Raw genomic sequence first — 26,373 nt, 5'->3', positions numbered from 1 at the left:
GAGGAGTGCTTTACTTCCAACTATGTGGTCAATTTTGGAATAAGTGTGATGTGGTGATGAGAAGAATGTATATTCTGTTGATTTGGGGTGGAGAGTTCTATAGATGTCTATTAGGTCTGCTTGCTGCAGTTGAGTTCAATTTCTGGATATCCTTGTTAACTTTCTCTCTCATTGATCTGCTTATGTTGACAGTGGGGTGTTGAAGTCTCCCATTATTATTGTATGGGAGTCTAAGTCTCTTTGTAAGTCTCTAAGGACTTGCTTTATGAATGTGGGTGCTCCTGTATTGGGTGCATATATATTTAGGATAGTTAGCTCTTCCTGTTGAATTGATCCCTTTACCATTATGTAATGGCCTTCTTTGTCTCTTTTGATCTTTGATGGTTTAAAGTCTGTTTTATCAGAGACTAGGCTTGCAACCCCTGCTTTTTTTTTGTTCTCCATTTGCTTGGTAGATCTTCCTCTATCCCTTTATTTTGAGCCTATGTGTGTCTCTGCACGTGAGATGGGTCTCCTGAATACAGCAAACTGATGTGTTTTGACTCTTTATCCAATTTGCCAGTCTGTGTCTTTTAATTGGAGCATTTAGTCCATTTACATTTAAGGTTAATATTGTTATGTGTGAACTTGATCCTGTCATTTTCATATTAGCTGGTTATTTGCTCGTTAGTTGATGCAATTTCTTCCTAGCATCAATGGTCTTTACATTTTGGCATGTTTTTGCCATGGCTGGTACCGGTTGTTCCTTTCCATGTTTAGTGCTTTCTTCAGGATCTCTTGTAGGGCAGGCCTGGTGGTGACAAAATCTCTAAGCATTTGCTTGTCTGTAAAGGATTTTATTTCTCCTTCACTGATGAAACTTAGTTTGGCTGGATATGAAATTCTGGGTTGAAATTCTTTTCTTTAAGAATGTTGAATATTGGCCCCCACTCTCTTCTGGCTTGTAGAGTTTCTGCCAAGAGATCTGCTGTTAGTCTGATGGGCTTCCCTTTGTGGGTAACCCGACATTTCTCTCTGGCTGCCCTTAACATTTTTTCCTTCATTTCAACTTTGGTGAATCTGACAATTATGTGTCTTGGAGTTGCTCTTCTTGAGTAATATTTTTGTGGCATTCTTTGTATTTCCTGAATTTGAATGTTGGCCTGCCTTACTGGGTTGGGGAAGTTCTCCCTGATGATATCCTAAAGAGTGTTTTCCAACTTGGTTCCATTTTCCCATCACTTTCAGGCACACCAATCAGACATAGATTTGGCCTTTTCACATAATTCCATATTTCTTGGACGCTTTGTTCATTTCTTTTTCCTTTTTTTTCTCTAGACTTCTCTTCTCGCTTCATTTCATTCATTTGATCTTCAATCATTGATACTCTTTCTTCCAGTTGATCAAGTCAGTTACTGAAGCTTGTGCATTTGCACGTATTTCTCGTGTCATAGTTTTTATCTCTGTCAGTTTGTTTATGGCCTTCTCTGCATTGATTATTCTAGTTATCCATTCTTCCATTCTTTTTTCAAGAGTTTTAGTGTCTTTGCGCTGGGTGTGTAGTTCCTCCTTTAGCTCTGAGAAGTTTGATTGACTGAAGCCTTCTTCTCTCAACTTGTCAAAGTCATTATCCGTCCAGCTTTGATCTGTTGCTGGTGATGAGCTGCATTCCTTTGGAGGGGGAGATGCGCTCTTATTTTTTGAATTTCCAGCTTTTCTGCCCTGCTTTTTCCCCATCTTTGTGGTTTTATCTGCCTCTGGTCTTTGATGATGGTGACGTACTGATGGGGTTTTGGTATGGGTGTCCTTTCTGTTTGTTAGTTTTCCTTCTAAGAGTCAGGACCCTCAGCTGTAGGTCTGTTGGAGATTGCTTGAGGTCCATTCCAGACCCTGTTTGCCTGGGTATCAGCTGCGGAGGCTGCAGAAGATAGAATATTGCTGAACAGCGAGTGCTGCTGTCTGATTCTTGCTCTGGAAGCTTTGTCTCAGGGGTGTACCCCGCCGTGTGAGGTGTGAAGTGTTGGTCTGCACCTAGTGGGGGATGTCCCCCATTTAGGCTACTCATGGGTCAGGGACCCACTTGAGCAGGCAGACTGTCCGTTCTCAGATCTCAACCTCCATGTTGGGAGATCCACTGCTCTCTTCAAAGCTGTCAGACAGGGTCATTATCATCTGCAGAGGTTTCTGCTGCCTTTTTTTTTTTTTTTTTGCTATGCCCTGTCCCCAGAGGTGGAGTCTACAGAGACAGGCAGGCCTCCTTGAGCTGTGGTGGGCTCCACCCAGTTCGAGCTTCCCGGAGGCTTTGATTACCTACTTAAGTCTCAGCAATGGCGGGCACACCTCCTCCAGCCTCGCTGCTGGCTTGCAATTATATCTCAGACTACTGTGCTAGCAATGAGGGAGGCTCTGTGGGTGTGGGACCCTCCTGGCCAGGTGTGGGATATAATCTCCTGCTGTGCCGTTAGCTAAGACTCTTGGTAAAGCTCAGTATTAGGGTGGGAGTTACCCGATTTTCCAGGTGTTGTGTGTCTCAGTTCCCCTGGCTAGGAAAAGGGATTCCCTTCCCCCTTGCGTTTCCCAGGTGAGGCGATGCCTCGCCCTGCTTCAGCTCTGGCTGGTCGGGCTGCAGCAGCTGACCAGCACTGATTGTCCTGCGCTCCCCAGTGAGATGAACCCAGTACCTCAGTTGAAAATGCAGAAATCACCCGTCTTCTGTGTTGCTTGCGCTGGGAGCTGGAGGCTGGAGCTCTTCCTATTCGGCCATCTTGCTTGCACCCCCCACCAAGCTATTTCAATTTTAAAAAGTGAGGAGTAGGGAGGGCTTTTTAAAGTTTTATTTCTTTCTATTCAGTTTATCTTATCCCATACAACAATGGAATAAAGTGTGGTGTCTGTCTAATGATATTTATGGTTGTGGTGATACAGAAATATCTATGCTTCCAAGCAAGAGATGAAAAGTTATGATCTCCCCAAAACAGAGAAACCAGTGCTACCTGGGGCCCAAAGAGATGTTCAGGTTACATCTGTCAGAATTGATACTGTACACGAGAACCATCTTTGGAGAACAGTGTGGCTCACCTGAGATTTTGGTGACCCATATGGATGACATCAGAGACAGGCGTTACCCAAAATGAGCATCCCAGTAAGATTTTCATGTGAGATTGTCTTAGAAGATGGTGGCCCAACTCACACAGAAGAAGATGACTGTGCAGCCAAATGAGACAGGTATTTTTTTCTCAGGAGCAGAAATCTCAAAGTAGGAGATGGCCACTCACTGAGAAGTCGAAGCATGCCCTGATGGAACTCTCTGGGGGTCAGACTGCACTCTATCTCCCTGAGGTGCATAAAGCACAGAACAGCATACTGCCTTACAGCTTCTAGTGTGCACCAACTCAGCAGAAAACACATCACTGTCTGTTTTGTTTCAAAAATACTTTGCTATGAAAAAAAGTGAATATAGTAGAAACCCAAGAACTACCTAGGGGTAGGGAGTAAGTCTGTCATCAGTAGTATTTAAATACTGACTAGACACATACTCTGTGGGAATAAGTTTCACTCTTTGTGAAAGGAGTAAAATAAATCTTTTTCTTGGGCACTGACATATCTAGTGAATATCCTAGCATACAGTAAATAAACAGCAACTTCTGTTTACTAAATAAACTTTATTTTCACAGATTACTGGTGAAGCAAAATATTGATATATCTCTAAGACATGAAGGGTGTCACAAGACCACTCATGTTCTTTATGGGGTTTCAGCTACGAAATGAGTTGAAAAATCTGGCTACAGAAGGAGTTTTAATCCTTCTAAGTAGCATCAGAACTGTTCTGATGTGCTTAAGCCATCGTGACAGTCCTAGCTTGGTTCCTACCTGAAGTATCTTCTCATGAATCCTATGCTTACAGGTCAAATAGATAAAGCATCCCTAGATCAAACACAAACTTCAACACTCTTAACACGTAGCTGTACCTCTCATCTGAAAACCATTCAAAAGCTCAGGTTATCTACAAGAAATCTTTGCCTTTTAGTATCAATAAAAGAAAAGAAGGAAAAGAATAAGAGAAAGGCATTTAATTATTTTCATAGTTAAAAATATAACATTGGTTTCTCAGTTACATAAGTACTTTTCTTGCTTCATCTGTGCCATAATTTTTAACCAACTAAAACACATTACAAGTAGAGAAATAGCTAAAATCATGGAAAACACATACATAACTCTTTAAAGAGTAGGAAACATTCCCTGTTCATATACAATGCTTATTCCAGCATTCCAATCTCACTGAGGCACCAACATCCACGCTGTTCTCTGAAGCATTCTTTTTCCTCCTGTCACCTATTCTTCAGACACTAGCTCAAATGTCACTTCCACGGGTCACCTTCTTCCTGGTATCCTCCATTCCTCTCCCATACAAAAAGGCCAAACTTTATGTTGGGGTGATCAGACCCAACACTACATCTTGGGGGTGACAAAGTTTGGCTGAGTCAAAGGATTGAGAAAAAAACAGAAAAAAGTGGGACACCAGGGGGCCATCGCTATCGTGGAGGCTGCGAAGGCCCTGAGCTCTGTTTAGCCCATGGTGTTTATTGCTAATCCATCAAAGAAATAGGTGGTGAGAATGTGGAGGTCAAAAGATCAGGTACATGATCTATAGCTGCGACGGTTTAATATTTATATAGAATATGTTCTGCTACTTGAGATAATGGGAATAGGAGCCTAGGAAGGCCAGAAGGAGCCAGCAAGTCTAGACACATTCCAGAGGACATTATGCAAGCCCTGCCTCAGCTTCCCTCCCAACACTCAGCTTTTTCCCAACATGCTCCCCTTCTGTTTTTGTAAAAGAAGGTATTATTATTACTATCATTATTACTAGCTATCATTACCAGCATAAAAGGTGGCCACCTTTAATTGAGCAAGGTGATTGCAGGTTTTTGCAGCCCTTAATTGATGGTTGGTGATCCAGCTTTATTTTTCTTAGCCCTTATCCAAACTGGAGTCGCTCTGGTTTGAATGCTTCCTATAAATCTCCCCTTTCCCTTTTACAAGAGGACCCTTAATCCTAGGCGTTGCAGAAGGATGAAGGTCCATCTTCTGTAACTTCTTCGTGCTGTATAGGGGTGATGATATTCCTGCCTAACTATCGGCATTTCTTGTATTCAAGGCAGAGAGGAGCTGAGTCAGAAAGCATTGGTCCATTAATCATCATGACTCCAGTCGGTCCTCATTCCATCTTCACATTCAGATTCAATTGTTTCATGGCTCATATTGGGGAAATCCGGTCCATGGTTGGGATCCATGTGTCCCTCCAGTCTCCCATTCAATGGTCATACACATCTTGAGGGCGTCCACATGGTTTGTTCATCTCCTGCAAAAGCAAAAGCATACCCTCACCCCTACTTTAGTAAGTCTACTGAAACAGAAGCAAAAACTTTTGTCGTTGTAGCCGGGAGGCCACTGATAATGAGAAACAGACCTTTTCTGATTAACAGAAGGTATAGAGAAAGCAAATGGAGGCTTTTCAAACCTTCAATTCGCACTGTACAGGTGGGTCCACTAGATGCTGTGGTTCACGATAGATCTTCAGATGCTTGGTGGGCACCCACATAGGCATCTGATTGTCACTTAGAGAGACACAAGCAAATCCCCTTCCCTATAAAATTATCTTTAGGCAGGGATCGGAGGATGTAGGCTCAGAGGTAAGGAGAATTTTGGGGCCTAATGGCTTCCTGATGTTTGATAGGTGTTCCCTCGGAAGTTAGGAATTCCCTTTCTCTCCATATTGCTGTGGGGGCATGGAGGTCTAGGTAAACATACTTAGAGTTTGTATATATATTTATCCTTTTTCATTCTAATTCTAGTGTATCGTGGCTCCTGCTTTTGCTAGGATGTCTCTCTCTCACAAACGAGTGGGTCTTTCAGGCATAATTAGAAAGGTGTGTGAAAAGAGTAAAGTTCCCCAGTCACAACTTAGTGGCTGGGAGAAGTATCTAGTGACTGCCTGTCCTATGACCCCTTGGATAGCGACAGATCTGGAGGACAGTTGTCCAGAACAGGAGAGTAAGACTGAGAAGGCCACACCAGTGTCCAGGAGACAGTTAACTTCCTGGACCTCAATGGTCAGGCATACCTGGGGCTGGTGATGACATGGACTGGCCTCAGCGGATTTGCTCGCCTCAGTCTCCTAAAATGCTGGGATTACAGGTGTGAGCTACCATGCCCGGATGGCAACTACATTTATTACCAGGACACCTATGTTGTACAGTTCTGGCATACACCAGGTAGCCAATAAACAGCTTTTGATCTAATGCAGGACTAATAAGGTGAAGTTTGTTTTTTTTCTTCTTTAACATGCTGTACTTGTGTCAGATGCAATTAAGACCTCCGGAGTCTGCCTGAAGTAACATAAAATAGAAAACCCATTCATCAAACAATCACTTGGATGGTGTAACAAGTTAGGTATGAATGTACCACCTTTACCAACTTAGTGAGATGAATGTTTACCATCACATAACAAACACGTGTTTGCCACACTAAGGGCTTAGAGTCTGAATTTCTGATGAGAAATAGAGCGGCATGTAGAAAACCCCAGAGAATGATAGTCCATATATCCATAAGCAACAGTAGCATTTCATTTCTTAAAAGTTTCATACATCCAGCAAATCCTTTTAAAACAAGATATCCTAATATACAGCCATTTTAGCAGTTTTCCTTCTTTTCTTTTCTTTTCTTTTTTTTTTTTTTTTTTTTTTTGTTTTTGAGACAGACTCTCTCTCATCCAGGCTGGAGTGCAGTGGCGCAAACTCCGCTCACTGCAAGCTCCGCCCCCTGGGTCTCCTCCTTCTCCTTCTCCTTCTTCTTTTCTTCTTCTTCATTTTTTAGTAGAGACGGGGTTTCACCGTGTTACTCAAGATGGTCTTGATTTCCTGACCTCATGATCCGCCCACCTCAGCTTCCCAAAGTGCTGGGATTACAGGCTAGAGCCACCGTGCTCGGCCAGAAATATTTTTCAGACTGATAAGACAGTGCAGCTTCGTTTACCTGAAATGGAGCACAAGTTCTTTTTGAAGGAATTCATACCCATTCCTGCAGAAGTTCTGGGACTCTTGAAGGCAGCACAGAACTAAGCGTTCTTTTGTGTGTGTTTCCAAAGAGATTTTAGCCAAGACTTTGGTCTCTAACAGACTCCCTGATTAAAATATAGTTTAGAAACGATACCTGCCTACTTGAAAAAGCATCAAATCTACAGAATGCTTTTCATGGGTGTAAAAAAATGAAAGCAAAATCACATTCTTCTTTTTGCAATTCACTTTTTCTCACCTTCCACTTCTATTAAATATACTTCAGCATCATTGTGCATAGGTTCAGAGACCACTACATTTCTAAAAAAGGAAAAAACTCTCAAATATATGGGGATGCACTGGCAATCTTGCCTTTGCAGAGATCATTTTTGTTTCGTCCAGACAGAAGTGTCTCACTATTTTCAGCTTTCTTACCTAACAGGAAAACTGTTTCCATTGACTTTGAAAGGGCTAAACTTAAATCTAAACTCACAAACAAGAATGAGGGTTCAACTTTTTATTAATGAAAATCCCAAACAGGTTTTTCAACCTACCAAATAGTTACACTTTTTATTCACCCTTCTCTCTCTCTCCACAACGACTAACATTACCACCCACAAAAGGAGAAGAAAGTCCCTCCAACGTTCCCCCAATGTGTGCTGTTGCTAGCTCGGAAGCTGTGTAGAGTTTTGTAATGGAGTGTGAACTGCTGCCCCGGATCTGGGCTCGTGTTCTACCTCCTAACCAGTAAGGAGAGAGGGAGGACAAATCCGCTGAGCAGGAAAACAGTCTTTCCTCCTCATTATAACCTTTCAGGGATGCAGCGTTGAGGAGGGTGGCCAGGGCCCGGGGCCGCTACCAAGTCGCCCAATGGCCAGCGCGTTCTGCGCCGAGCTGGGTCCCCGCGCACTGCATTTTTTTCTTTCTTTTGCAATTTGGACTCAGTAAAAATAAATATTTATTGTTTAAATTGGCACAGAGAACCATGAACATTTTCATCAGCCAGTTAATGAGAACTTCTGAATACCTTTTTATTAAGAGAACTGAAGTTAAATATGAACTCAGATCAGCGTTCTCAAATTGCATGTGACTGTTTCAAGAACTGAGATCTCAGCATTACATCATTACCTTAGATGTGGAGCACAGAGAAGTCATTGATTACTCTCAGTTACAGTTCTGAACTCTTGAGTTATGATATCAGAATATTATTTATTTGTTCTTTATGGAGCAAAATTTAAAAGGAATCAGGCTGGGCATGGTGGCTCACGCCTGTAATCCCAGCACTTTGGGAGGCAGAGGCAGGTGGATCACCTGAGGCCAGGAGTTTGAGGCCAGCTTGACTAACATGGTAAAATATTGTCTCTAGTAAAAATACAAAAATTATCTGGGTGTGGTTGTGCACACTTGTAATCCCAGCTACTTGGGAGGCTGAGGCAGGAGAATGGCTTGAACCTGGGAGGCAGAAGCTTCAGTGAGCCAAGATCACGCCATTGCACTCCAGCCTGGGCAATAGAGTGAGACCCTGACCCAAAAAAATAAAAAATAAAAACAAATAAAAGGAATCAGCACTGCATCTTTCACCCTAAAAGTAAACGTTCATCATTCTTAATTCTTGTTTTTTTCCCCATGACTACTATACTGCATGTGTCATCCCCATTGTCCCTTCCTGCGTCCATGGCAGAAATTACCAGTTGATCTTGAGGACTTTACAGTTGAACCGCAATATGGCCTTAAAGGCTTCGCAACCTGAGTCCCAGGCATCACAATTCATGGATTGTTTGTGTTTGTGAGATGAAACGTATTTACTTCCCCAGCATCATTTCTACATTCTCCTTTTTTATTTTTTTTGAGATAGAGTCTCACTTTGTTGCCAGGCTGGATTGCAGTGGAGTCATCTTGGCTCACTGTAACCTCCGTCTCCAGGTTCAAGTGATTCTCCTGCCTCAGCCTCCTGAGTAGCTCGATTATAGGCACGTGCCACCAAGCCCAGCTAATTTTTGTATTTGTAGTAGAGACGGGATTTCAACATATAGGCCAGGATGGTCTTGATCTCCTGGCCCGTTGCTGACTCGAGCTCCGGTCGCCTGCTCTGGGGCTCCTTCCCTGCCCGCCCGGGACCCTGACCATGGTCTCATCCCCGCCCCGATCCGCGCGGCCCAGCGGGCGCCCAGAAGGAGCAGTCGGCGCGGGGGCGCGCTGGGCTGGGGAGGCATGGCCGGAGCTGCAGCTGCCCGCGGGCTGGGACTAATCGGCCGCCTCCTGCCCGGCGAGCAGCTCAGGTGGGCCGGGGTGGCGGCGCCCAGTGGCAAGGCGAGGGGTTACACGGCGGCAGTGTCTCTGCAGGCTGGTGGGTGCGGGGCGGCCCCGAGGCGCGTTAGAGCTCCGGGCTGGCGCAACCGCCTGTGGATCTGCCGGGGATTGGATCTGACCCACGCGGTGCGCGGGACGGGTTGGGGCTGGGCCTGGGCCTGGGGAGGGAAGGGTGTCCGATCCCCGGGTTCTCCGTAGGAGAGGGGTCTGGAGCACCGAAGGAGGTGGAGGCTGGAGGCCTGGGCTCCTCTGGGTGCTCGCGAAGGAGAAGGGCTGGGGGGTCCGGATATCTGGTTTCACAAGGGCCGGGGGATGGGGGATCCAAAGAGGGGATCTGGGTTCCTGGATCCTCGCTGGAAGAGGGGTCTCAGAGGTCTAGATTCCTGGGCTGTGGAAGAGGAAGGGTCTGGGAGGGGTGCTGTTTCTGGGTTTTTAAAAGAGGGGCGTCTTCAAATCTGGGTCCCCAGTATGGGTGCGGGGAGTAACTTTGATTTCTGCCTTCGCAAAGGAGGCGCCGGGGTGCTGGGAGATCCCCACGCTTTCCTGGGTTCTCAAAGGAGAGAAGAGCTGGAGGCCTGTGCGCTCATAGGAGAGGGGCTGGGGGTGGATTCCTGTCTCCAAGGAGGAAGGGGTTGGAGTCCGGGTTCCTAGGTTCTCAAAGGAAAGGAGCTGAGTCTCGGACTCCATCATCCTCAAAAACTGGGGTCTAGAGGGCTGGGTTCCTGGATCCTCGAAGAGGGAGGAGGCAGGGGGCCTGGATTCCTGGGTTCTCACTGTGAATCTCTGCCCCTCCCCCAGACCATGTCGCCTGAAGAATGGACGTATCTAGTGGTTCTTCTTATCTCCATCCCCATCGGCTTCCTCTTTAAGAAAGCCGGTGAGTCAGGCTCCCTCCGCAGTGGAAAATAAAGGGGGAGACCCTCTGGAAGGTTCCAGGCTTATGCTGTCCCTTCCCCCTGCAGGTCCTGGGCTGAAGAGATGGGAGGCAGCTGCTGTGGGCCTGGGGCTCACCCTGTTCACCTGTGGCCCCCACACTTTGCATTCTCTGATCATCATCCTTGGGACCTAGGTCCTCACTCAGGCCCAGCCCTGGTGAGAATTTGGTGAAGGGAGGAGAGGGAGAGGAGGGCAGAGGAGGAAGTAACCTGTTTCCTCTTTGAGTCTTTCTCAGCTTCAGCCTCATCTCTGGCTGTCTGGCTGTCTCTTGTTGATCAGCTCCTTTCTCTGTTTCATGGTTTTTTTTCTTTCTTTCTTTTTTGAGATGGAGTTTCGCTCTTATTGCCCAGGCTGGAGTTCAATGGTGCGATCTCAGCTCACTGCAACCTCCACCTCCCGGGTTCAAGCGATTCTCTTGCCCCAGCCTCCCGAGTAGCTGGGATTACAGGCATGTACCACCATGCCTGGCTAATTTTGTATTTTTAGTAGAGATGGGGTTTCTCCATGTTGGTCAGGCTGGTTTCGAACTCCTGACCTTGTGATCTGCCTGCCTCAGCCTCCCAAAGTGCTGGAATTACGGGCGTGAGCCACCGTATCCAGCCTCTTCATCTGCTTTTCTTCCTCCCCCGCCTTCTGCATCTGGTCCCTGTGTGTTTGTCCCAGTCCACTACACCCATGTCATGGAGATACGTGGGTGGTGTGTCTGCTGGCCCTGCCACTGTTCATATTCATTCATATCCACCCCACTCTTCTTGAGCCCTTGACCTTGGAAATAAAGAAAAAGCGGAGGATTGCAGGGTCTTCACCTGAAGCTTCTCTGAACCTCATTCTTCTCTGTTGCTGTGTGTTTCTGTGTGGCTGAGCCTCTTCTCCCCATTTCAATCATACTCATTCCATCCCTACATCCACCCTCCAGTCCTCTCTCTCTGCCCTTCTGTGTTTTTGTCTCTGAATGAATGGGGAGAGTTGCGGGAGGACTGGTGGCTGGACTCGGGGAGTGGGTGGCCAAGGCTGAGACTTCTGTGCCCAACACAATGCACCTCCTGCTTTTGCCCAGCTCCTGCCACGCCCTGGCTCTGGCCTGGACCTTCTCCTATCTCCTGTTCTTCCGAGCCCTCAGCCTGCTGGGCCTGCCCACTCCCACGCCCTTCACCAACGCCGTCCAGCTGCTACTGATGCTGAAGATCAGACTCGGGGCTTGCCACTCCCCTGCAGCCTCCCTGTGGCCCCTTCACCTCCCCACTTTACCTCCCCCTCCAGCCGCTCCCGGATTTTACCTCCTGCACACCCTGGAGGTGGGCCGCCACCACACTGCTGCCCTGGGCATAGGGTTCCCCATTCACATGCTGTTGGGCAGGTCTTCACCTCCCAGCTCCTCCTGGGGTGAGGAAATAACCCATGTGGGGTAACAGTAGGTGCCATTGGGTGCTTGCTGTGAGCCAGAGGCCCAGTTGGGTGGTTTACCAACATGCTGTCCTTGAATCTCTGTAGCTAGCTATTTTGCAAAGGAGAAAAACCAGCTCTGGGGAGAAGGTACTTGTTGAAGGGCACAAAACTAGGGCATCCAGGTCTGGCTCCTGGTCACCTGGGAAGATGGGTGAAAACAGACTCCCAGGGCCCACCCCAGACCCAGAGTCACAGTTTCCTACTGGAGGCTTATCTGTGAACACAGCGGTCATGCTAGGTAGGGAGCGGCCTCCACAGCATTCAGCGTGCCCCACGGGAGCTCAGCAGTGGCAGGAGTAGGTTGGATGAGAGAGGAGTTAGAGGAGGAGCATTTCAGGCCGTAGGGATGACGTGTGTGGAGGGGAGCAGGATGGGTTCACCTGCTGCACCAGCCACATCCGCTTTCTGGGAAGAGCAAAAGGGAATGGGCAGCAGGGCTGACACCATGCTAGGTCTGGCTGGCGACCGTGAGGACTTTGGACTTCTTCCCATGGAGGACTGAGATCTGCTGGAAGAGGGGATTTTTGGTTTGCTGCCAGAAGAGGCAATGTGACCAGTTTCTAATGTTTAAAAATACTTGTTCTGGCCGGGCACTGTGGCTTACGCCTGTAATCCCAGCACTTTGGGAGGCTGAGGCAGGCGGATCACCTGAGGTGGGGAGTTTGAGACCAGCCTGACCAAAATGGAGAAACCCTGTCTCTACTAAAAATACAAAAAATTAGCCGGGCGTGGTGGCACACGCCTGTAATCCCAGCTACTCGGGAAGCTGAGGCAGGAGAATTGCTTGAACCCAGGAGGCAGAGGTTGTGGTGAGCTGAGATTGCGCCATTGCACTCCAGCCTGGGCGACAAGAGCAAAACTCCGTCTCAAAAATAAATAAATAGAAATACTCGTTCTAGGCCAGGTGCGGTGGCTCACGCCTTTAATCCCAGCACTTTGGGAGGCTGATGCGGGTGGATTACCTGAGGTCAGGAGTTTGAGACCAGTCTGGCCAACATGGTAAAACTCCATCTCTACTAAAAATACAAAAATGAGCCAGTGTGGTGGCTCACACCTGTAATCCCAGCTACTTGGGAGGTTAAGGCAGGAGAATTGCTTGAACCTGGAAGGTGGAGGTTGCAGTGAGCCAAGATCCCACCATCGCACTCCCGTCTGGGCCTCCCCAGGCGAGACTCCGTCTCAAAAAATAAAAATAAAAAAATACTCATTCTGGATGCTGAAGGAGAATTGAAGTGGAACAGGGCAAGATGGAATGGACTCGGATAAAGGGATCCTCCTTTATCCTATATAAAGGGATCCAAATAAAAAGGATCCCTTTATCCAAGTCCAGGCGACAGACTGTGGTGCCTTGATATAGGCTGTTGGCTGTGGGTAGGTCTGAGCTGCAGCAGGAAATGCGCATTTAGGATGATTGAAGGAGTGGCCACCGTGTGGGCAGGATGTAGAGGAGCGAAAAGGGATGGTGCCGGCTGGGTGGGGTGGCTCACGCCTGTAATCCCAGCACTTTGGGAGGCCGAGGTGGGCGGATCACGAGGTTGGGAGATCGAGACCATCCTGGCTAACATGGTGAAACGTCTCTACTAAAAATACAAAAAGTTAGCCGGGCGTGGTGGCGGGCGCCTGTAATCCCAGCTACTGGGGAGGCTGAGGCAGCAGAATGGGTGAACCCGGGAGGCGGAGCTTGCAGTGAGCCAAGATAGTGCCACTACACTCCATCCTGGGTGACAGAGCAAGACTGCCTCAAAAAAAAAGGGGTGGTGCCTGAACCCCAGACCAGCAGCAGGAGCCGTTCCCAACTCAAGGCCCAGGGGAAGTGGGTCAGGTTGTGGTACCTCAATGGAAAAAGGGTTGTGTAGGGCTGGTGCAGTGACTCATACTTGTATAATCCCAGCGCTTTGGGAGGTCATAGTGGGAGGATTGCTGGAGGCCAGGAGTTTAAGACCAGCCTGGGCAATATAGTGAGACTGTCTCTACAAAAAAAAAAAATTTTTTTTTTTTTTTTTAAGACAGAATCTTGCTTTGTCACCTAGGCTGGAGTGCAGTGGTGTGATGTCACTGCAACCTCTGCCTCCCAGGTTCCAGCGATTCTCCCGCTTCAGCCTCTCGAGTAGCTGGGACTACAGGCGCCCACCATTACACCTGGCTAATTTTTATATTTTTAGTAGAGATAGGGTCTCACTATCTTGGTTGGGCTGGTCTCAAACCCCTGACATCAAGTGATCTGCCTGCCTAGGCCAACCAAAGTGCTGGGATTACAGGCGTGAGCCACCACATCACACCAGGCCCTATTTTTTTTTTTTTTCGACATGGAGTTTCGCTCTTGTTGCCCAGGCTGGAGTGCAATAGCACGATCTTGGCTCACCACAACCTCCACCTCCTGGCTTCAAGCAATTCTGCCTCGGCTTCCTGAGTAGCTGGAATTACAGGCATGCATCACCATGCCCGGCTAATTTTTTGTATTTTTAGTAGAGACGGGGTTTCTCCTTGTTGGTCAGGCTGGTCTCAAACTCCCAACCTCAGGTGATCCGCCCACCTCCCAAAGTGCTGGGATTACAGGCGCGAGCCACCACGCCGGGGCAACATTATTTTTTTTAAAGGGTGAGTAGAGTTACCCACCTTGAAATGATCTATCAAGGGTGATGGCCAGCCCAAGGCCATCTCACAAGGGAATAAAAGCCCTGCCCTCCCTCTCCTGGCTTTGTCCGACTCCAGCCAGGGATTTCTATGGACAACCCAGCCACAAGCTGGAAGAACGAGATCTATTGATATAGGGTGGACCTTGGGACTGGTGGGAAAGGGTGGAGAGTACAACATATTCAGCTCAGTAGTGGAGATGAAAAGAGGCAACAGAGTCAAACTTAAGGGATTTCAAGGCAGGCAGATTACTTGAGGCCAGAAGTTCGAGACCAGCCTGGCCAGCTGAGGCATGAGAATTGCTTGAGTCCCCAGGAGGCGGAGGTTGCAGTGAGCCGACATCGTGCCACTCTACTCCAGCCTGGGTGACAGAGCAAAACTTGTCTCAAAAAAAAAAAAAGAGATTGGATTTGGGGAGTGAGGAAGTGAGGGAGGTTTTGGGCTTGAACAATTTGGTGGCCTATTGTTTGAGGGGAGACACTAGAAGAGGATCTACTTTGTGGGGCGGGTAACATCGTCTTCTGTTTCCAGCGCGTTTTGGGGGTGCCTGGAGACATCCGAGTCTAAATGCCAATAAGCCACTTGATGGATAGGTCTGGGGCTGGGGTAGCGTTTGAGCATCATCAGTGTGTGGATAGTATCGAAACCACTGTGACTGCCTGAGAGCAGGTAAGGACAGAACAGGGAAGGCGGGGAGGAGGGCCTGGGACTGATCCCTGGGGAACACTGCCCAGCTACAGGCCTTACACACAACCTAGATATGCAGAGCTGCGAGCATGCAGCACCCCTTGGCTGCAGAGGGCAGCAGCACAAGGGAGATGGGTGTGGGGAAGGGCCCAAAGTCTGACCTGGCCCCTTGCTCACCCCCTTCCGCCCAGCTGGTGAGTCTGGCCAGTGAAGTCCAGGACCTGCACCTGGCCCAGAGGAAGGAAATGACCTCGGGTTTCAACAAGGGGCCCACCCTGAGGCTGCTGCCTGACGTGCCCTCCTTGATGGAGACGCTCAGCTACAGTTACTGCTATGTGGGAATCATGACAGGTGAGTGGGCCTGCCCAACAGCTCTGTCTCTCCGCCGCCCTGAGTGCCTGTTCTGTGTTCCTGCCCTGCCCAGGGCAACCTCCATCCTAGCATCTGCTGCTGTGAGGGTGAGCATGTGTCTGGGTCTACGTCTCACGCCTCCGCTGGACCAGAGCTGCTTCGGGGTAGAAGCTGGCTGTTCTCAGCCTAAGTGATTCCTTGCTCTTCTCTTCTCCTGTAGCTTATCGGGAGCACAGAGAAGAGAGAAAGGAGGTAAAGATCTATGTTAACCTGAGGTTTTTGCTGCGCAGATAACAAATATTCACAGCTTAGGGTCCACTTTCAGTTTAAGGAAATATTTTTCATCTGGGCGTGGGGACGGACGCCTATAATCTCAGCACTGTGGGAGGCTGAGGCCAGAGGATTGCTTGAGGCCAAGAGTTCAAGATCCACTTGGCCAATGTAGCAAGATCCCGTCCCTTTATTTTAAAAAATAAATAAATATAAAATTAAAAGGGCTGGGCGCAGTGACTCACGCCTGTAATCCCAGCACTTTGGGAGGCCAAGACGGGCAGATCTCCTGAGGTCAGGAGTTTGAGACCAGCCTAGCTAACATGGTGAAACCCCGTCTCTACTAAAAATACAGAAATTAGCCGGGCATGGTGGTGTGCCCCTGTAATCCCAGCTACTTGGGAGGCTGAGATGGGAGAATCGCTTGAACCCCAGAGGTGGAGGTTGCAGTGAGCCGAGATTGCACCACTGCACTCCAGCCTGGACAACAGAGCAAGACTCCGTCTCAAAAAATATATATGTATGTCGGCCAGGCGTGGTGGTCTGTAATCCCAGCACTTTGGGAGGCCGAGGTTGGTGGATTACAAGGTCAGGAGATCGAGACCATCCTGGCTAACACAGTGAAATCCTGTCTCTACTAAAAATACAAAAAATTAGCTGGGCGTGGTAGCGGGCACCTGTAGTCCCAGCTACCCAGGAGGCTGAGGCAGGAGAATGGCGTGAACCTGGGAGGCAGAGCTTGCAGTGAGCCAATATTGCACCACTGCACTCCAGCCTGGATGACAGAGCGAGACTCCGTCTCAAAAAAATGTGTGTGTGTACATATATATATATATATATGTGTGTGTGTGTGTGTGTGTGTGCATGTGTATATATATGTGTGTGAAATTTAAAAAAAAAGATTTTTCATTAATGTTTACCTCATCAAAGTTTTTTTTTCCAATAACAGCTTTAGGGAACTCTAATTCACATATTCATCCACTTAAAACATACAACTCTTGGCTTTGATTTCCTGAAAAAAAAAAAAGAAAAGAAAAGAAAAACCAACATACAACTCCCTGATTTTTAGTATATCCACAGAGTTGTGCAAACATGACCACTGTGTAGTTATTTTCAGAACAATTTCATACCCTGCAAAGAAACCCCATATCCATCATCCCCCAAACCTCCATCCATCCCTGGAAACCAGTAATTGACTTTCTATTTGTAAAGATTTGCCTGTTCCGGACATTGTACTTATAAATGGAATCACACATGTGGTCTTATTTATTTTAATTTGTTTTTTTTTTTTTAATTTCTTTTTTTATTTTTATTTTTAACTTCCCATGCTACATTGACCTAAACATATGGTCTTTTGTGAACATACAAAAATTTTAACCCGGGTCCCTTCTGTGAATCACACTGCTTCCTCCCTAGGCCAGATCACCATCATGTTGTAGCTAAAGTTCCACAGCTATCTCCTAGTTTCTTTCCTTCCTCCCTCCCTCCCTCCTTCCCTCCTTCCCTCCTTCCTTCCTTCCTTCCCTCCCTGGCTGCAACGCAGTAGCACAGTCACTGCTCACTGCAGCCTGGGCTCAAACGATCCTCCCACCTCAGCCCTCCCAGTAGCTGGGATTACAGGTGCCCTCCACCACACCTGGCTAATTTTTTTTTGTAGTGATGGGGTCTTGCCGTTTTGCCCAGGCTGGTCTCGAACTCTTGGGCTCAAGCAGTCCTCCCAGCTAGGCCTCCCAAAGTGCTGGGATTCCAGGTGTGAGCCACCGCGCCGGCCCCTCTTTCTAATTTTCTGTCACTGTCTCTATCTCTCTGAGTTTCTTGTCCCCCCCCCACCCCCCCGTCTCTCCTTCCTTATCCCCATTTCCCTGGGTCTCTGTCCCTACCCTTGTGGTCTCCCCGGCGCCCAGTCTCTGCCCCTCTCTCTCCCTCTTCCCCTCTTCCCTCCAAGCTCCCTCTCCTCCTCCTGCAGACTTGAGCTCTGCCCACCTGCCTGTCTGACGGCGGCCCTCCCTCCCTGCCCCACAGGCTTGTTCTTCCGCTACCGCACCTACCTGGACTGACTGGAGCAGCCCTTCCCGGGGGCCATGCCCAGCCTGCGGCCCCTGCTGCGCCGAGCCTGGCCGGCCCCGCTCTTCGGCCTGCTGTTCCTGCTCTCCTCCCACCTCTTCCCGCTGGAGGCCGTGCGCGAGGACGCCTTCTACGCCGGCCCGCTGCCCGCCCGCTGGCCGCCCGCCTCTTCTACATGATGCCCGTCTTCTTCGCCTTCCGCATGCGCTTCTACGTGGCCTGGATTGCTGACGGCTTCGGGGCCTACCCCGTGGCCACCAAAGCCCGGGCCAGGGGCGGCCCCACCCTCCAATGTCCACCCTCCAGCAGGTCAGGCGGCGCGAGGGAGGCTTCCCAAGACCCAGCAGCCCCCACCTCCAAGGGCTGGCTCTGCCCCTAGCAGGGAGGAGAGTGGGGAGCAAGGGGCCAGGGCCACCATCTTTTTGTTAGCTGAGTGTCGCCCCTTTGGCAACCACGGCCTGCCAGCCCCTATCGGTAGGGAAAAGACCGCTGGTACTGACAGATGCCCCTTGTTGCTAGCGCTTGTCACCCCGCAGTATGGTGAACTGCCCCCTGTCGCTAGGAAAAGGTGGTAACTTAGCAACCCTGTGCCACCCCTCTGTGGCCACGGAAGTGTCACCCCCCAGAACCAGGTTGTTCCTGCTTGCTGGGGATGCCATCCTTTGGTAGTGGTGGGTCACCCTCTGTTGCTAGGGAAACGGTTCCCTAGCAACGGAACACTGCCATTTGCTAGGGAAGCAGGATCCCTAGCAACAGTAGTTCACCTCCTTTTTGCCAGAAGTTTTGCTCTGTTGCTGCAGATATGGCTCCCCCTGCACTGCACCTTTGTTGCTAGGAGCTAGCACTGCTCCATCCCGTGGGATATCCTCACATAGCAGCCCTCAGCTGCCCTCTGTTTGCAAGGAAATGGCAATTTCCAATCCCTGACCAGTGCTGTTCCCCAGCAGAGGGCATGCCATTCCTACCAACTACGGTTACACTGTTGCTAAGGAAGTCAAACCTCCCCCTGGTAACTATAGGTTGACCCTTGTTGCCAGAGAGGCTCCATCCCCCACCCCCCAGCACCGGTATTGCTAGGCAAGTAGCACAGCCATAGCTGTGGACTCTCTCGTGGCTGAGGAAGTATTGCCCCCGTGTTGCTGGGGAAATGGCACCCCCGGCAACCAGGAGTAGACTGCCCTTGTGTTCCTCGCAGGTGCAGTCAGCCTTCCCCCAGGGGCTTGGACTGCAGCTGGGGGAACAGCCTGTCAATGTAAATGATGAACTGCTCCCTGCTAGGGTTGTCCCCTAGTCGTCATCAATTGCCATTCTTTTGTGGGGGTAGTGACACCCCCACGTGAATTTATTACCACTGTCCTAATAACCATGCTCTGACCTCCAGCTGCTAGAGAGACGATGTCCCCCCAGTGAATCCAAGCAGGAATTGAAGGTTTTTCTAAATCTGCTCGGTCCCCACCCCTAAAGGATGGCTCCCCTCCCATCATCAGAGGCCACCAAGGCTTCATATGGGCCAACGTTTCCCACTGCTGGGGCTGTTGGCACGAGTGACGAGGGAACCACTGTATTGTTAGAGGTGACACTTCTCCAACAATCACTGCGACCAGGAAAAAGCCCCTTTCTAAAAGCCTTTCTAAACATCCTAGGCCTTGTTGCTAAGGAATGCCTTTTCCTTAGCAACAAAGATCATGGGGACCCCACTGGTGCCTGGAACATCTCCCTAGCAACCATGAAGCACCTTGTTGTGAGGGATGATAATCACAACTTCCCTAGCAACTGCAGTGTCCGACGATTTAGAAGGGACCATCCTTGGAGGCTTCTCTGAATATACTGAGCTTGGTTGCTTAAAGGACTCATAGCTTAGCAACCATAGCCCTTCAAGGCTTTTCATGGCTGTGGCAGGCCCCATTAGGTACCAAAAGAAGAAGAAGCCCATTGTCAGTGAACTGTACCACCCGACCCACCCATCGTCCTCCCCTACAGGCACCCTCTGGGCCACCCTCCCTTGTTGCCCTAGCAAGTCTGACAGCCAGAGGGCCATTGCCTGGCCAGGATCCCTTCCTTAGCATCCAGGGCTGGGACACTAGCAGGCGTCGGGAGGGGACCTGGCTGAGCTACATGTCTGTCCCCCACCCTCATCCTCCACCCCCCAGTCCGGAGAAGGTGGCTTCCCTGGAGTATGACTATGAGACCATCCGCAACATCGACTGCTACGGCACAGATTTCTGTGTGCAGGTGCGCGATGGCATGCGGTACTGGAACATGACGGTGTAGTGGTGGCTGGCGCAGTATATCTACAAGAGCGCACCTGCCGGTTCCTATGTCCTGCGGTGAGTGAGTCCCACCAGCCTCAGGTGACACTGCAGAACTACATCACCCAGCAAGCCCCAGGGTAGCCTGCAGCTTCCCTGGCTGGGCTTCTGCCCCGGAGTCTCATGGGAGTTGTAGTTTGTTTAGCCTGGTTTTGCCCTGCCTCTGATTAGTGGCAGCATGCTGGTGTAAAACCATTCCCCCTCTCTGGACCTCAGTTTCTACTTCTGTAAAGTCAGCCTCACTTGACAGAAGCAAGGTACTGAGTCCTCTGGACTCAACAGCCAGCCTTCCTGGAATCTTGGCCATCCAGGTTATGGAGAAACCTTGAAGTTAGTTGACCTCTTAGTTGCCTCAAGTGTTAAATGGAGTTAATGCTATTTATTACTGGTTTCATAGGTAGATAGAAGGACTAAATGTGATAAAATGTGAAATGTATTTAATGTGAGGCCTGACAGATAAGTGCGTGCTATGTATTCGTTTTTATTGTTTTTCATTTTTCCAGTATTTCTTGAGTGGAGACTCTGTGCTTGATATTGTTATCTGTGCAGCCTTTAGAAGCAGAAACTCAGGCCAGGCACCGCAGCTCGTGCCTGGAATCCCAGCACTTTGGGAGGCTCAAGTGGGTGGATCATGAGGTCAGGAGTTCAAGACCAGCCTAACCAACATGGTGAAACCCTGTCTCTACTAAAAATGCAAAAATTAGCCAGACGTGTGGTGCGCACCTGTAATCCCAGCTACTTGGGAGGCTGAGGCAGGAGAATCGCTTGAACCCAGGAGGCAGAGGTTGCAATGACCCGAGATCATGCCACTGCACTCCACCCTGAGCGACAGAGCGAGACTTTGTCTCAAAAGAAAAAGGCAGGGCGTGGTGGTTCATGCCTGTAATCTCAACACTTTGGGAAGCCGAGGCGGGTGGATCACGAGGTCAGGAGATTGAGACCATCTTTGTTAACATGGTGCAACCACATCTCTACTAAAAGTACAAAAAATTACCTGGGCGTGGTGGTGTGCACCTGTAGTCCCAGCTACTCGGGAGGCTGAGGCAGGAGAATGGCTTGAACCCAGGAGGTGGAGGTTGCAGGGAGCTGGAATCTCGCCACTGCACTCCAGCCTGGGCAACAGAGCGAGACTCCGTCTGAAAAAAAAGAAAAAGAAGTAGAAACTCATAGCCAGGTGCGGTGGCTCACACCTGTAATCCCAGCAGTTTGGGAGGCCCAGGCAGGTGGATCACTTTGAGGTCAGGGCAATATGGTGAAGACCAGCCTGGGCAATATGGTGAAACCCCTTCTCTACTAAAAATACAGAAAATTAGCCGGGCTTGGTGGCAGGTGCCTGTAATCCCAGTTACTCGGGAGGCTGAGGCAAGAGAATCACTTGAACCCAAGAGGCAGAGGTTGCAGTGAGCCGAGGTCACCTGGGCAACAGAGCAAAACTTCATCTCAAAATAAAATAAAACAGGCCGGGCACGGTGGCTCACGTCTGTAATCCCAGCACTTTGGGAGGCAGAGGTGGGCGGATCACAAGGTCAGGAGATCAAGACCATCCTGGCTAACATGGTGAAACCCTGTCTCTACTAAAAATACAAAAAATTAGCCGGACGTGGTGGCGGGCGCCTGTAGTCCCAGCTACTCGGGGGGCTGAGGCAGGAGAACAGCATGAACCCGGGAGGCGGAGCTTGCAGGGAGCCGAGATTGCGCCACTGCACTCCAGCCTGGGCAACAGAAAAGACTCTATCTCAAAAAAATAAAAAAGTAAAAAAGCAAAAATTAATTAATCAATTAAATTAAATTAAACGTGGAAGGGGAAGACCCAGCAGGAGTAAGTTTTGGGAGTAAGAAGGATGAGGAAACAGGGCTTGGGTTTTAATCTGATTGACTTTGAGGTGACTATTAGATTTCCAGTGAGGTTATTGGACAGGTAATTATGTGATTCTGACGCTTAAGGGAAAAGTTGCTCTTAAAAGGGGACGCTTGAGTGGCATCAGGTGTAAATTATACCTTTACAAATTTTTATTATTATTATTTATTGTTATTATTTTTTCGATGCTCTGTCACCCAGGGTGAAGTGCAGTGGTGTGATCTCATCTCACTGCAACCTCCATCTCCTGGGTTCAAGTGATTCTCATGCCAAGAGTAGACGCAGGGTTTCGCCATGTTGGCCAGGCTAGTCTCGAACTCTTGGCCTCAAGTGATCCACCTGCCTCGGCCTCCCAAAGTGCTGGGATTACAGGCGTGAATCATCATGCCTGGCCAAAATTTTTTAATTATTATTATTATTTTTTTTACTTTTTAAAAAATATAGAGAGATGAGGTCTTGCTGTGTTAACCAGGCTGTTCTCAAACTCCTGCCCCAAGCAGTCCTCCCATCTCAGCCTCCCAAAGTGCTGGGATTACAAGTGTGAGCCACTGCATCTGGCCAGGTATATAGATGATACTTAAAGCTCTGGGGCTGAGGCCAGGTCAAAGCCTAGAGCACCCCAGTGTTTACACAAGTGCTTCTCAACTGGGGGCAGTTGTGCTGCTGCTGCACCCCCAGGAGACACATGGCAATCCCTGGAGACATTTTGTTTTAACTGCAAGGTGCTAGTGGGATGTAATGGGTAGAGGCCAGGGATGCTCCTAAACACCTTAAAATGCACAGGATTCATCCTTTTTGTTTATTTTACAGCTGAAGTGAAGTGGCATGATCTCGGCTCACTGTAACCTCCCCCTCCCGGATTCAAGCGATCCTCTTGCCTCAGCCCCCCTAGTACCTGAGATTACAGGCACGTGCTACCATGCCAGGCTAATCTTTGTATTTTTAGTAGAGACCAGGTTTTGCCATATTGACCAGGCTGGTCTTGAATTCCTGACCTCGGGTGATCCACCTGCCTCGGCCTCCCAAAGTGCTGGGATTACAGGTGTGAGCCACTGCACCGGCCAGAGGTTTTTTTTTTTTTTAATCATTGGGTTACTTTTGTGCTTCTAGCACTCAGATGTGTCTGAGGGACAAGTCAGTGACCACGACAGGAAAGACCTCCCTCAGGTCACCGTCTGTGGCAAAGCTCACTGATAGATACACAGATGGGGAGTGAGATGGACAGCGATTTCTCTGTCGTTGATAAAGGTGGGGTGAGAGGCTGACTCTGTAGGTCTTCAAGGGTTAGGGAATGAAAGTTACGGGTATATGAGGAGAGGGGACCAAAACTCTGGGTCCCAAAAGAGGAGGCGACCGAGGCTGGAGATTTCTGAGTCTTCAAGAGGCAGGAATTATATTCTTGAATCCCTGAAGGAAGAAGAGACTGGGACTCCGAATCCTGGGTCCTGAGGGAAAGGACGGGAGGGATTCTGGGTGGGAGGGGATGAACTGGGCCCCTAAAAAGAAAGGAGTAGAGACTCCTGGGGCCCTGAGGGAGGAAGGGGGACAGGCTTCCAAAATCCTGAGTTCCTGAAGGAAGAGGGGACCTGGGCTGTATAGAGGAATGGGAGGCTGGGGGCTCCTGGTTTCTTTTCTTTTCTTTTTTTTTTTTTTTTTTGAGGTGGAGTTTCACTCTCGTTGCCCAGGTTGGTGTGCAGTGGCACAATCTCAGTTCACTGCAACCTCTGCCTCCCGGGTTCAAGTGATTCTCCTCTGCCTTAGGCTCCCAAGTAGCAGAGATTACAGGCGCCTGCCACCACATCAGGCTAATTTTTGTATTCTTAGTAGCGACAGGATTTCACCATGTTGGCCAGGCTGGTCTCGAATCGAACTCCTGCCCTTTTTTTTTTTAAGACTGAGTCTCACTCTGTCACCCAGGTTGGAGTGCAGTGGTGCGATCTCAGCTCACTGCAACCTCCACCTCCCAGTTTCAAGTGATTCTCCTGCCTCAGCCTCCTGAGTAGCTGGGATTACAGGCACACACTACCATGCCCAGCTAATCTTTTGTATTTTTAGTAGAGACGGGGTTTCATCGTGTTAGCCAGGATAGTCTCGATCTCCTGACATCATGATCTGCCCACCTCGGCCTCCCAGATAGCTGGGATTACAGGTGTGAGCCACCGCGCCTGGCCCTTTTTTCTTTTTTTAAATAGAGATGGAGTTTCACTATGTTGCCCAGGCTGGTCTTGAACTCCTGGCGTCAAGCAGCCCTCCCACTTCAGCCTCCCAAAGTGCTGCAATTACAGGCGCCAGCCGTTGCCCCCTGCCTCCACACTCTTGAAGAACCAGAAAACCAGTGGTCCTCCCTTCTCAAGAAAACAGGACTTGGCCAGGTGCAATGTAATTCCAGTATTTTGGGAGGCCAAGGTGAGAGGATCACTTAAGCTTGGGAGTTCGAGACCAGCCTGGACAACACAGCAAGACTCCATCTCTACAAGGAAAAAAAAAAAGGCTGGGTGCAATGGCCCACCCCTGTAATCCCACACTTTGGGAGGCCAAGGCGGATGGATCACAAGGTGAGGAGATCAAGACCATCCTGGCCAATGTGGTGAAACCCCATCTCCACTAAAAATACAAAAATGGCCGGGCACGGTGGCTCACGCCTGTAATTCCAGCACTTTGGGAGGCCGAGGCAGGTGGATCACAAGGTCAAGAGATTGAGACCATCCTGGCCAACATGGGGAAAAAAATTAGCCTGGTGTGGTGGCACACACCCGTAGTCCCAGCTGCTCGGGAGGCTGAGGCAGGAGAATCACTTGAACCCAGGAGGTGGAGGTTGCAGTGAGCCGAGATTGCGCCACTGTACTCCAGCCTGGGTGACAGAGCGAGACTCAGTCTGAACAACAACAAAAAAATACAAAAATTAGCTGGGTTTGGTTGTGCTTGCCTGTAATCCCAGCTACTTGGGAGGCTGAGGCATGAGAATCGCTTGAACCTGGGAGGCAGAGCTTGCAGTGAGCCGAGATCGGGCCACTGCACTCCAGCCTGGGTGACAGAGCGAGACTCTGTCTCAAAAAAACAAAACAAAACAAAACAAAAACCCATTGGGCTGAAGAATTAGACTTGTTGGTCCTGGGAGAGGAAGGGCAGTGGAACATAAAAATGTTAAATCTTTAAAGGAGGAGAGGGTCTTCATAGGACTGTGAGTGTGTATGGGAGGCTGCGAGCTCCTGGATCCCTGAAGGAGACCTATAGCCTCCTCCCCCTTCCGGAGCTAGGGGCATGGTTCTGAGCAGGGAGGGCCTGGGGCCTGGTCTCCTGGATCTGAGGGAAGAGGGAGGTGGGGTCTGGACTCCTGGGTCTGAGGGAGAAGGGGCAGGGGCCTGGACTCCTGGGTCTGAGGAAGGAAGGGGTAGGGCCTGGACTCCTGGTCTGAGGGAGGAGGGGCTAGGGGCCTGGACTCCTGGGTCTGAGGGAGGAGAGGCTGGAGCCCCGGACTCCTGGATCTGGAGTCAGTGGGCACTGGGGACCTGGACTCACAGGTCCTGACTCCCAGCCTCCTCCTCAGGAGTGCCTGGACCATGCTGCTGAGCGCCTACTGGTAGGGCCTCCACCCGGGCTACTACCTGAGCTTCCTGACCATCCCTCTGTGCCTGGCTGCTGAGGGCCGGCTGGAGTCAGCCTTGCGGGGGCAGCTAAGCCCAGTGGGCCAGAAGGCCTGGGACTGGGTGCACTGGTTCCTGAAGATGCGTGCCTATGACTACATGTGCATGGGCTTCGTGCTGCTGTCCTTGGCCGACACACTTTGGTACTGGGCCTCCATCTACTTCTGTATCCACTTCCTGGCCCTGGCAGCCCTGGGGCTGGGGCTGGCTTTGGGTGGGGACAGCCCCAGCCGGCGGAAGGCAGCATCCCAGCCCACCAGCCTTGCCCCGGAGAAGCTCCGGGAGGAGTAAGCTCCCTGATGCGCCCTCTGCCAGCTGGTCCCGGGAATTCCGTGAACCAGGCCGCTGTCTCCTCCCCAGAAAGAGTCCTTACCTTGGAGAGGGTCCTGGAGAGAATTTCCTTTTCCCCAGCTAAATACTCTGCCTGCAACTGAAGCAGGCCTGGGGGTGTCCTCCCTGCCCTCAGCCCAGGGACCACCTCCACTCCTACAAAATCAAAGTTTTGTCCAGAGAAGAGTCTCATGGGCCCCTGCTCCAGCTTCTGGGTATCCAGAGAGCACTGCACTTCCCCAGAATGGAAGGGGTCCCTGGGCAGTGGGTTTTGGACAAGTTCCCTTTCTTTGCATCCACAATGTGGGGTCAGAGCTTGGGGGCAGGTCCTGGGAGTGGGAAGCCTCTTCCTTGTGTCTTTCGCTCCACTTTTAGCTCATTGCACCCATATTGCAGACTTGGAAGGAAGCATAAGCTTCCCATTTCACAAAGGGGAAACTGAGGTGCAGATGTGTGGGCCTGGGGACGGCCGTCCCATAGCTTCCATCTGAGCCACCTCA

The 26,373-nt window shown here is 49.8% G+C and overlaps 1 pseudogene; it reads left to right on the top strand.

Moving 5' to 3' along the window:
• Nucleotides 1-7,421: 7,421 nt before the first annotated feature.
• Nucleotides 7,422-26,002, top strand: LOC103247501 (lysophospholipid acyltransferase 7-like; annotated as a pseudogene).
• Nucleotides 26,003-26,373: the final 371 nt, after the last annotated feature.

This window comes from Chlorocebus sabaeus, chromosome 6 (assembly GCF_047675955.1).
Source record: "Chlorocebus sabaeus isolate Y175 chromosome 6, mChlSab1.0.hap1, whole genome shotgun sequence".
Lineage (NCBI taxonomy): Eukaryota > Metazoa > Chordata > Mammalia > Primates > Cercopithecidae > Chlorocebus > Chlorocebus sabaeus.
This window is presented reverse-complemented; position numbering and strand designations above follow the sequence as displayed.